The sequence below is a fragment of the Sus scrofa genome, chromosome 4 (assembly GCF_054392235.1).
Source record: "Sus scrofa isolate SSC_HxYL_T2T_F1_AM1 chromosome 4, Sscrofa_HxYL_maternal_Yorkshire_Landrace_v2.0, whole genome shotgun sequence".
NCBI lineage: Eukaryota > Metazoa > Chordata > Mammalia > Artiodactyla > Suidae > Sus > Sus scrofa.
In genome coordinates, this window is record NC_139386.1 from 41,487,432 (window position 1) to 41,498,106 (window position 10,675).

The window sequence follows — 10,675 nt, forward strand, 5'->3', positions numbered from 1 at the left end:
AGGACAGCCAGAAGCATCCCTTCTGGAACTTTCTGCTCCATGTGTTTCTTCCCTTGGCTGATTTCTGTCACTGTAATAAACTATAATCGTAGTAGCTTTCAGTAAAGTCTATAAATTCTTCCAGTAATTTATCAAAACCGAGGGTGGTCTCAGGAACTCAGAAGGACCTAGAAATTATCATATTACATGAAATAAATCAGACAGAAAGATGCAGTTCATGTGATAACACTTACATGTAAAATAATGATACAAATGAACTCATTTACAAAATGGCAACGGACTCACAGAAGACAAACAATAGTTACCAAAAAGAGGGGGATAAATGCGGAATCTGGGATGAAGAGATATACACAATTATATACAAAATAGATAAACAACAAGGACCTACCACAGAGCACAGGGAACTATATGCAATATCTTGTAATAACCTATAATGGAAAAGAGTCTGAAAAAGAAAAAAAATACATATATACACATACATATTATATGTACATATTATACATACATATGTGAAAAAAAATACATATATACACATACATATTATATGTATATATTATATATACATATGTATAAATGTCCACTTTGCTGAATACCTGAGACATTGTAAATTACTATACCTCAAAAAAAAAAGAAAAGAAAAAAACTGAACATAGTCTTGGGGATCCCATGGCTTGTAACTGACATTAGAAATGAGAGTGGTCTTGGGAAGTGCCTCCTCACTCTGTATTGGTTTTATTGGTTTGGGGGGGTTCTCTTCCTTTTTCATTTTTTTAAGAATTGATTTCTATTTTTTCCATTATAGCTGGTTTACAGTGTTCTGTCAATTTTCTACTGTACAGCAAAGTGCCCAGTCACGCCTACATATATACATTCTTTTTCTCACATTACCCTCCATCAGGCTCTCTCACAAGTGACTACATATATTTCCCAGGGCTATACAGCAGGATCTCATTGCTAATCCATTCCAAAGGCAATAGGCTGCATAAAAATATGAAACGCTTCACGAATTTGCATGTCATCCTTGAGCAGGGACCATGCTAATCTTCCCTGTATTGTTCCAATTTTAGTATATGTGCTGCCAAAGCGAGCATTCTTTTCCTTTTTTTAACAGTTGCTCACACACACACACACACACACACACCCTCCCCCTGTGGCATATGGAAGTTCTTGGGCCAAGAATTGAATCCAAGCTGCAGCTGCAGCCAGGCCAGACTCTACAATCTACTGCACCAGGCCAGGATCAAACCCACACCTCTGCAGTGACCCCAGCCACTGCAGTTGGATTCTTAACTGCTCACCCTGAAAATTTGTGCCTTTTTGTGCCCTGGATTCCTTCCCAATCAGTCTGGTGAGGCCCGTTGACATTTTTTCAGGATCATGTTCTTAAATGCATAAAATGAAATATAAACTATTCAAAGAAAACCACTTAAACATTGAAATGTAAAGATCAAAATATGTGCTTCTCTATGAACACATTAAATAATAAGTTGTAACTGCAGGTTTAATGTCTAGTTTTGAAGTGGTATCGAGGACAGCCCATACTTCATGTGGACTTGGGTTGGTGTCAAAGTCACAGGTATTGTTGCTACTGAAACTACTGGAGTATTTTGTTTTCTACATTTGTAATTGAAGGAGATTCTTTTTTTTTTTTTTTTTTTGTCTCTTTAGGGCCATACCTGAGGCACATGGAGGTTCCCAGGCTAGGGGTCCAATCGGAGCTGTAGCTGCCAGCCCACACCAGAGCCACAGCAACTCAGGATCCGAGCCACATCTGCAACCTACACCACACCTCATGGCAATGCCAGATGCTCAACCCACTGAGCAAGGCCAGGGATCAAACCCATGTCCTCATGGAGCCTAGTCAGGTGCGACATCCAATGTGCCACGAAGGGAACTCCGAAAGAGATTCTTAATTTCAGCTAGAGGTTAGTGAAAATAAAAGGTCTAATTCTTTTTTCCTATCCAAGGTCACAAATCCCATGAATTCTACGCACAAACCATCAAGATTGTGGATGGGCCCCGGATTAAGAAGCCTGGTCAAGGGCTTGGATGATAATCCCACGCTTCATCATTGTTTAAGTAGAGCTACGGCAATCACTATTGTTATTAATAATAATAGCTAATGCTGGGAGTTCCCATTGTGGCTCAGTGATAACAAACCCAACTAGTATCCATGAAGATACTGGTTTGATCCCTGGCCTCACTCAGTGGGTTAAGTAGCTGCTGTTGCCGTGAGCTGTGGTGTAGGTCACAGACACAGCTTGGATCCTGGGTTGCTGTGGCTGTGGTGTAGGCTGGCCGCTGCAGCTCTGATTCGACCCCTAGCCTGGGAACTTCCATATGCTGCAGGTGTGGCCCCAAAAGGCAAAATAATAGTAATAATAATGATAATAATAATAGCTAACACTCAGCACTTGCTACGTGCTAGGCATAATAAAGGTGAAAGTGCCACACAAATTTGAACCATTATTTTTTATAGAAGTTTCTTTTTTTTAATTACTCACATGAATTTATCACATCTCTAGTTGTATAATGATCATATCAATCCAATTTAACAGGATTTCCATCCCATAACCCAAGCACATTCCCCCCAACCCCCCAAACTGTCTCCTCCAGAGACCATAAGTTTACAATGAGACACCAACATCAAATGCTTTCACTGACATGTGGAATCTGAAAAAAGGACAGACTGAACTTCTTTGCAGAACAGATGCTGACTCACAGACACTGAAAAACTTAGGAAACCTTATTTTTATATCATATCATTTAATGAAGATGAGCTCTCTGGTTGAGTTAAGAAAATAATAGTTAACGCTCTGGGTGCACTTCGTACAGGCCAGGCTCATGCCAAGTGCTTTCTGTGCATTCTTCCCTTAGGCCTCCCTATCACCTGAAGAGGCGGGTCTGCCATTCTTCCCATTTACAGACAAGCAGCATGAGGCTTGGAAGATTTTTTTTTTTTTTTTTTTTTTTGGTCTTTTTGCCTTTTTTCTAGGCCCACACCCAGGGCATATGGAGATTCCCAGGCTAGGGGTCTAATCAGAGCTGTAGCTACCGGCCTGCGCCACAGCCACAGCAACGCCGGAACCTTAATCCACTGAGCAAGGCCAGGGATCAAACCTGCAACCTCATGGTTCCTAGTCAGATTCATTAACCACTGCGCCACGACGGGAACTCCGAGGCTTGGAGGATTTAGGCAATTGACTCAAACCATAATGCTTGAACAAGGAGCTGGTAGAACAAGGGATTCAAACCCAGATCTCTTCAACCAAGACAAAGCACAGGTCACAAAAACTGGCAGAACAGCACTGTGCCAACAGAGATGGCCCCCAAGGTGCCACCAGGTAAGCTGACCACAACTGCCCATCTGCATTCAGGCAGAAAGCCTGAGCGTGCAATGGAAATAGCGATAACTCAGCCCAAGGTCCTGCATGGATTAACAGGTCAATGATTGCCTAGGTCTTGAGGGAGAGCCTATGCTAATCATTAGCACTTAGATTCCAGAACCACGGGGCTCACAGCAGACCAAGCTGCTGGATGAAAAGCTGTGTAGTTTCTCTAAGAAAATACCCCACTGAGCTAGCAGCATCCTCAATACCAGGACTTGTGGGCTTTGCTTTCTCCAAAGGAAAAAAAGTCTCAGGAAGTTCCTATTGACATGAACTCCAGATTCTACAGCGCAGCTGTTAGCAGGACAGCCCATCCAAGGACCAGGATGCCTGAGGCAAAGGCAGAGAGTGAGGGGAGGGCTGGGACAGAGGTAGAGAAAAAACCTTACAGCAGGACAAGCTGCAGGACAGGAAACAATGGGACACCCATGCCACTGCACCTTATCGCCTCACTCACAGCAGACTCTGCTAATGCAACATTTGTAATTTCCTTTGCTGAGACTGGATGCAGCTTCAGAATCCTTCTCAACACAGCCGTCCAGGTACCTACAACTAAATGATTGAACCTGATACACCAGTTGAAACCCATTTTCCAACAGAGCCATGTATACATGTGAAAAGGAAAAGAGATAAATGATTCTCTTGAAATCATGACATGAAACAAGACGAGCTCACACTTTTTAAGTGTTTATCTTGGGCCCATCCCTGTTCTAAGCTCTTTACATGTATAATATACATTTTCCTCCTTTACAACAATCCTATGAGGTTGATACTATTATTATCCAGGCACAGAGGGGATGAGTCACTTGCCCAAAGTCACCCAGTGAGTAGGGGTAAAGACAGGATTTGAATCCAGGCAGTCCGGGTCCAAAACTTGCATATTGAAACAAACTCTGGGGGCGTTCCCATTGTGGCGCAGTGGTTAATGAACCCAACTAGGATCCATGAGGATGCATGTTCAATCCTGGCCTCACTCAGTGGGTTAAGGATGCGACATTGCTCTGAGCTATGGTGTAGGTTGCAGATGTGGCTCGGATCCCACGTTCCTGTGGCTATGGTATAGGCTGGTGGCTGCAGCTCCGATTAAACCCTTGGCCTGAGGACCTCGATATGCCGCGGGTGCAGCCCTATAAAAGACAAAAAAAAAAAAAAAAAGAAGGAAAGAATCTCTGGGCTGTGTTGATCCCATCCACGCATGGAGGGTGTTTTCAGCTAATGATCCTAGTAAAAGACAACAGTGAGAACAGCTTTATGGTTTCATTTGTTGGATGTCCGTAAAAATGACACATAACCCCCTAAAAGACTGATTTCTGAAGTCCTTTGAGAGACACTTTTGTCAGAAAACACCCTGGCTCTGGCCCAGTTTCTCAACTCAGCCCATTTTCCACCTTTCGCCTCCCCTGGCAGTTCATCTATGGGCCCAGGGCCCGTCACACCTGGGGCAGGTAGCAGAGCCCAGCAGGAAGCGAGTTGAGCCTTGTGGCTGAGGCTGGGCCTCCCCTCTGCCTCCTCACTGTGGGTGACCCTGACTCACTGCTGGCCTCACTGCAGATCCCAATCTGGCCCAGCGAGACCTAGGAAGTCTCTGGAATCTGGGCATTCTCTTAACATCAGAAGTTGGCAAAAAAGAGATGCAGAGGAAGTCAGCTCCACTCCGGCCCATGGTCTGATGGCGACAAGTCACATCTCCGAGGAAACAGCCAGAATCCAAGCCCATGACTCAGCCAGCATATCCCACCTTTTCTTTTCAGAGATGGAGCCACAAGGAGCCTTACAAGAGTGATACGATCCTAGCCTCTGCCACAGAAAAGGCCCACAGCTGCCTTGGTAGGTAGCTGCTTTCAGTAGTAGGAACTTGAAACAGACAGGCGTCTGAGCTAAACCCAAGGTCACCACCAATGTCCCTTCAAAGCTCCACGTTCAGAGGCAGCCAGCAGGCAGCCAAGGCAGAGCCAGTGAGGCAACGCTGTCCACAGCGCCACCTTCTCCAGCGTCCCCACCACCATCCCAAACGCCCCTACCTCGTCATCAGGGGCACAGAGGTGGCTGTGGAGACCTTGTCAAGGGCATCCGCAGCTCTGCAGTGTTGGTAGCAGCGGCTGTATTTATTATCCAGACGGACCGGGGCCAGGTTCGCTGGGCTCCCTTGCCCAAACCCTGACAGGGAGACTGGTGGGAGAGTCTGGGCCAACTTGAGGGCCCCAGATAGGCTCGGCCAGTCCAAACTGTGTTAGCAATAGCTGTCATCTGGAATTAACCTGGCATCCCTTCCTCCTCCTACCCACGAAAAAGGCAAAATTTCAGACACCCCACGTAAAGCTCTCCAAACACAATAAGCACAGAAGCCACTCTGCCGTATAGAAAAACATCCTTTCATAGGTAACCTTTCTTTCACATGAAGTCTGAGAGGTGTGAAGGGCAGATCCCTATGGCCACTTGGTGGGTGAGGCAGCAGGTTCTGGAAGAGAGCGTGACAAGCCACCATCACAAAGCAAGTAAAATGGCAGAAAAGCTCCAACCCCAGATCTGCGTGCAAAGTCTCAGCTCTTCCCACTCCGTCAAGCCAACTCCCGGCTGTGCTGATGCCTCTATTCATCCTTAAGAGGTTCCTGGGGTACCATGAAGCAAAGGCAGAACTAGCAATGGATTTCTGGGTGCTCTCAGCCTCCCCAGCCTGCTGCTCCTGTACTTTGCAAACCCTCTCCCACTCCCCAACTCCCACCCCCACCCCCACCTACCAGGCAATGACTGCTGGAGCCAACCGGTCTGGCCATTAGATGCCCGCCAACATTTATTTGGTCAGCAATCACCGACCACGGGCAGGACAAGGAGTAGCTAAAATGAGAGGGTTAGACAATGCTGTCTATGCTGGGGTTATAAATGTATCATTCCCTGCACTTATCCCCAGCTTTTTGTAGAGAAAGCTTTTCACAAATAGGTCAGGCTCAGGATGAGTCAGACTAGAAGCCACGCACATCTGCTTAGATCAAGAAAACCTAGGTGGAGAGAATGTTCCAAGCAGCTCCCTGAAGCCAACAAAATCACATGGTATTTGGGGGAGAGCCCTGCCGGGGGAGGTTTTCACAGCACCTGTCCAAAACCCTCCAGGCACATAACTAGGCAGCCTCTCCATATTTTCCTTTTTGATGGTGGAACTGGGGCCTGGTTCACACCGGTGGATGCTCAGGCCGAGCAAGCATCAAGTGTTGGCCAGGCTCTGCCAAAGTCATCCAATTCATATTTAGTTCTCATTCCCGAGGACCCCTCTGGAATTTCTGCCCTTTTTCTCACCTTCTCCCTGCACTGTGGTCCCGGGGCATCCTTCCCGGCCCCCTAAAAAAGCAGTCTAGTAAAATTATGGCCAGGTAAGGGTCACTTTTCCCAGAAGTGATGAGAGCATTTCAACAGAGGAGCAAGCAATGACGGGGTAAAAAGATGGCCACTGGTTTACCAGTTGGCTGGACTTTTTGCACAGTTTGATGTCACCTCTATTTGTTTTCCCCACTGCCTTTCAAACCTTTGCTCTTGTTTCTCTCCTCTCCTCCTGGGACAACTTCTTGGGAAGATCCCAACATGTTCTGGTCACTTGCAGATATTAACCAATGATCCTTCTTTGCAGATATTACAAATCCAGGCCAATCTAAATGAACAGCTGCATCTCTCAGCCAACTCAAGGCTCCTTCCCTCTTCTTTGGCTCCACACCTGACACAGACACAGACACCTGCCCTGGGGAGGGTCACGGGTTCTTCCTCCCTTCTTTCTACTCCTTCTTCTACATACACTGCCTGCTCTGAGTCTCCAGGTTTGGGGAGGGAAGAGAAATGAGAAGCGGAAGGGCAAAGTGTCCTTTTTAGTTCATGGGTCTTCTACTTCACTCTGGCTAGAATTAGCAAATTTAAAAAACAAACAAACAAACAAAATTGGATACCCAGTTAAATTTGAATGTCAGATGAGCAATGAATAATTTTTTGGTGTAAGAATGTTGCATGCTGGAATTCCTCTTGTGGCGCAGCAGAAACAAATCCAACCAGTACCTATGAGGATGCAGGTTCAATCCCTGCCCTCACTCAGTGGGTCAGGCATTTGGCATTGCCGTGAGCTGTGGTGTAGGTTGCAGACATGATTTGGATCCTGCGTGGCTGTGGCTGTGGCTGTGGCTGTGGTATAGGCTGGCAGCTGTAGCTCTGATGCGACCCCTAGCTTGGGAACTTCCATAAGCCACCAAAGCACCCTTAAAAAAGCAAAAAAAGAAAAAAAAAAAAAAAGAAGAATTCTGCATGCCATATTTGAGCACCCTGCATTTTTTTTTTTTTTTCAAGGTAAAGCTACTCTGGCTGCCAAATGCCTCCAAGCCAAGGGAGGTGTATTAGTTTCCCATCACTGCCCCAATAAGCTGCCACCAACGTAGAGGCTTAAGTAACACCTGATTATTCTCTTATAGTTCTGGGGGTCAGATGTCTAAAATGGGCTGCATTGCTTCTGGTGGTTCAGAGAGAATCCCTTGCCTTGGCTTCTTCAGCTATTCGAGGCTACCTGCATTCCTTGGCCTGTGGCCCCTCCTCCACCTTCAAAGCCAGCAGCATCTTCTGCTTGCATTGTCTTCCTCTCTCTCTCTCTCTCTCTCTTTTTTTTTTTTTAGGGATGCATGCGCAGCATCCGGAGCTTCCCAGGCTAGGGGTCTAATCGGAGCTACAGCTGCCAGCCTACACCACAGCCATAGCAACACAGGATGAGCCATGTCTGCCACCTACACCACAGCTCACGGCAACGCGGGATCCTTAACCCACTGAGCAAGGCCAGGGATCGAACCCTCAACCTCATGGTTTCTAGTCGGATTCGTTTCTGCTGCGCCATGACGGGAACTCCTTGTATCTTTTTAAATGACTCTTGTTTTTACATTGGGCTGCCTGGGTAATCTAGGCCCATCTCCTCATCTCAAGATCCTTAATCACATCTGCAAAGGGTTTCTGTTTTATTTTGTTGGGGGGGGAGTTGTTTGTTTGTTTGTCATTAAGGCAAGATAGTCACAGAGTCTGGAGATTAGGAATATGGACATCTTTAGGGGACTGTTATCTATCAACTGTCTACAGGCAGGCTTTTCCCCTATTCCTCAAGGGGGTCTCTCGTGGGTTCTTGAAGACCCTTTGCTGGGGATCTGCAGCATCGCCCCATCCTCTGATCCAGGCGACATGGGGGATGCCCTCTCCAACTAACTCCACAAACATTCCTTAGCTCCTGCTTGAAAGTTCAACCCTCAGAGGCACCTTTTTCTGGGGTCTCCCCTTCCAGGCAGGTAGGAACCATGGCTAGGGTGCTTTCAAGACCCTCAAGCCTAGCTACCTCCCAAGGCATCAGTCAGGTGATGTTGGACCCCAAGGAAACTTTCCAGCCCTGGCCTAACAAATATTGGAAGTGTATTTGTTTTGTGCCCAAGAAAGTTTTGTGAAGCTACACAGGGCAGCTTGCACATTCTTTCTCATTAAAGAAATCCTCAGCTCTCTGAGCATCTTTAGACTTTTCTTAGATCTGGGCTGGAGGTGGGTGATGTGTCAAGACCAGAAGTCACAGGACCGGTTTGGATGGTCTTGTATCTCTCTTTAAAATGCACGTGTGTTGGCGGAGGTGAGAGTGGATGGGGGGGGGGGGGTTGGGAGGGGGGAGGGATTGGAGATCATCTATTGTTATAGGCTTTGCATTTCAGGCAACATCCCCAGACAACTGGAAAAATCTAGCCTATCCTTCTGGACAAAGAAAAAAGGGGATCCAGGGAGTTCTCTGGTGGCACGGCAGGTTAAGGACCTGTCATTGTCTTTGCTGTGGCTCCAGTCACTGCTGTGGTGAGGGTTTAATCCCTGGCCCAGGAGCTTCTGCATGTCACGGGCATGGTAAAAAATAAAATAGAAAAGTGATCCAGAAAGTAAATTTGCAATGAAGTATGGATGTCACCTATCCCAGAGGTACGAACATTTAACAGAGGGAAGCGAAATGATTGATTCAAATGTTTGACTCGTGAAAAACAATGCCCCACATCAAATGATAAACCTTCCGAGGAAGCCCGTCATACACCTGGCACTGCCTATCTGAGCCCAGCATCAGCATTCTGTAGGGGGAGCTGGCCCCCAGGACACACCTGAGTTGGCACAAAAAGCCCATAATGACCAATGGGAAGGCAGTTTGAATGGTGCCAAGAGGGCCAACAGGTTTGGTTTGCCTGCTCGCCCTGCAGGTCCAGAGTGGCCGGCTATGTGTGGAAGAGCATTGGTGAGAAAGAATGTCACAGCCAGAGTGTCACAATCAGCATGTGGCCTCTGCCACAGACACGGGGGGCAGAGTGATGGTAAAGAACACCCTGATAGAGCTGGATGGTGGCTGCAGAGTCAGTCATGGGTGTGAATCCTGACTCCCCCAGTTACAAAGTCTGTGAAATTCAGGTTCTTGCTGAACCTCTGAGCCCCCATTTCTATAAATTGATAAAAGCTATCTATGATGTAGGATTTTTTTTTTTTTTCTTTTTTAACAGCTGCATGGAAGTTCCCAGGCTAGGGGTGAAATCGGAGCTGCAGCTGTGGCCTAAACCACAGCCACACCAGATCGGAGCTGCATCTGTGATCAAAACTGTGGCTTGTGGAGGAGTTCCCGTCGTGGCTCAGTGGTTAACAAACCTGACTAGCATCCATGAGGACACAGGTTCAATTCCTGGCCCTGCTCAGTGGGTTAAGGATCCAGCGTTTCTGTGAGCTGTGGTGTAGGTCACAGATGCGGCCTCGACTCAGATTCCCAGTTGCTGTGGCTCTGGTGTAGGCTGGCAGCTATAGCTCAGATTCAACCTCTAACCTGGGAACCTCCATATGCCATGGGCAAGGCCCTAAAAAGACAAAAAGGAAAAAAAAAACAAAACAAAACTGTGACTTGTGGCAATGCCAGATCCTCAACCCAGTGAGTGAGGCCAGGGAACAAACTTGCATCCTCACAGAGACAGGTCCTTAACCCACTGGTCTTTAACCACAGGAACTCCTAGGGTTCTTATGAAGAGTAAATGAAGCAATGTTTGCAGAGCACCTGGGACCCAATTAATGTAATTGCCCTCTTTCCCCCTGTGGGATGCCCGCCTGTTAGCATTTTGGGGTAGTTTTTCTCTGTGTCTCTGTCTCAGTGGGTGTATTTAGTACTTAATCCCTAAATCATACAGATGCAAAGCCATCTGGGACTAAGGACAGAGGCATCATAAATTGGTGGCTCATCCTGGGTGTGACAAAATTCTTCTTGCATTGGCTTTTGGGTGTGG

General features: G+C 46.8%; 1 non-coding gene across 1 annotated transcript; it reads right to left on the bottom strand.

The window, feature by feature from the left end:
• Positions 1-984: 984 nt before the first annotated feature.
• LOC146403783 (U6 spliceosomal RNA) lies at positions 985-1,091 on the bottom strand. Its single transcript, XR_014845041.1, has one exon. It is a non-coding gene; the product is annotated as a U6 spliceosomal RNA (small nuclear RNA).
• Positions 1,092-10,675: the final 9,584 nt, after the last annotated feature.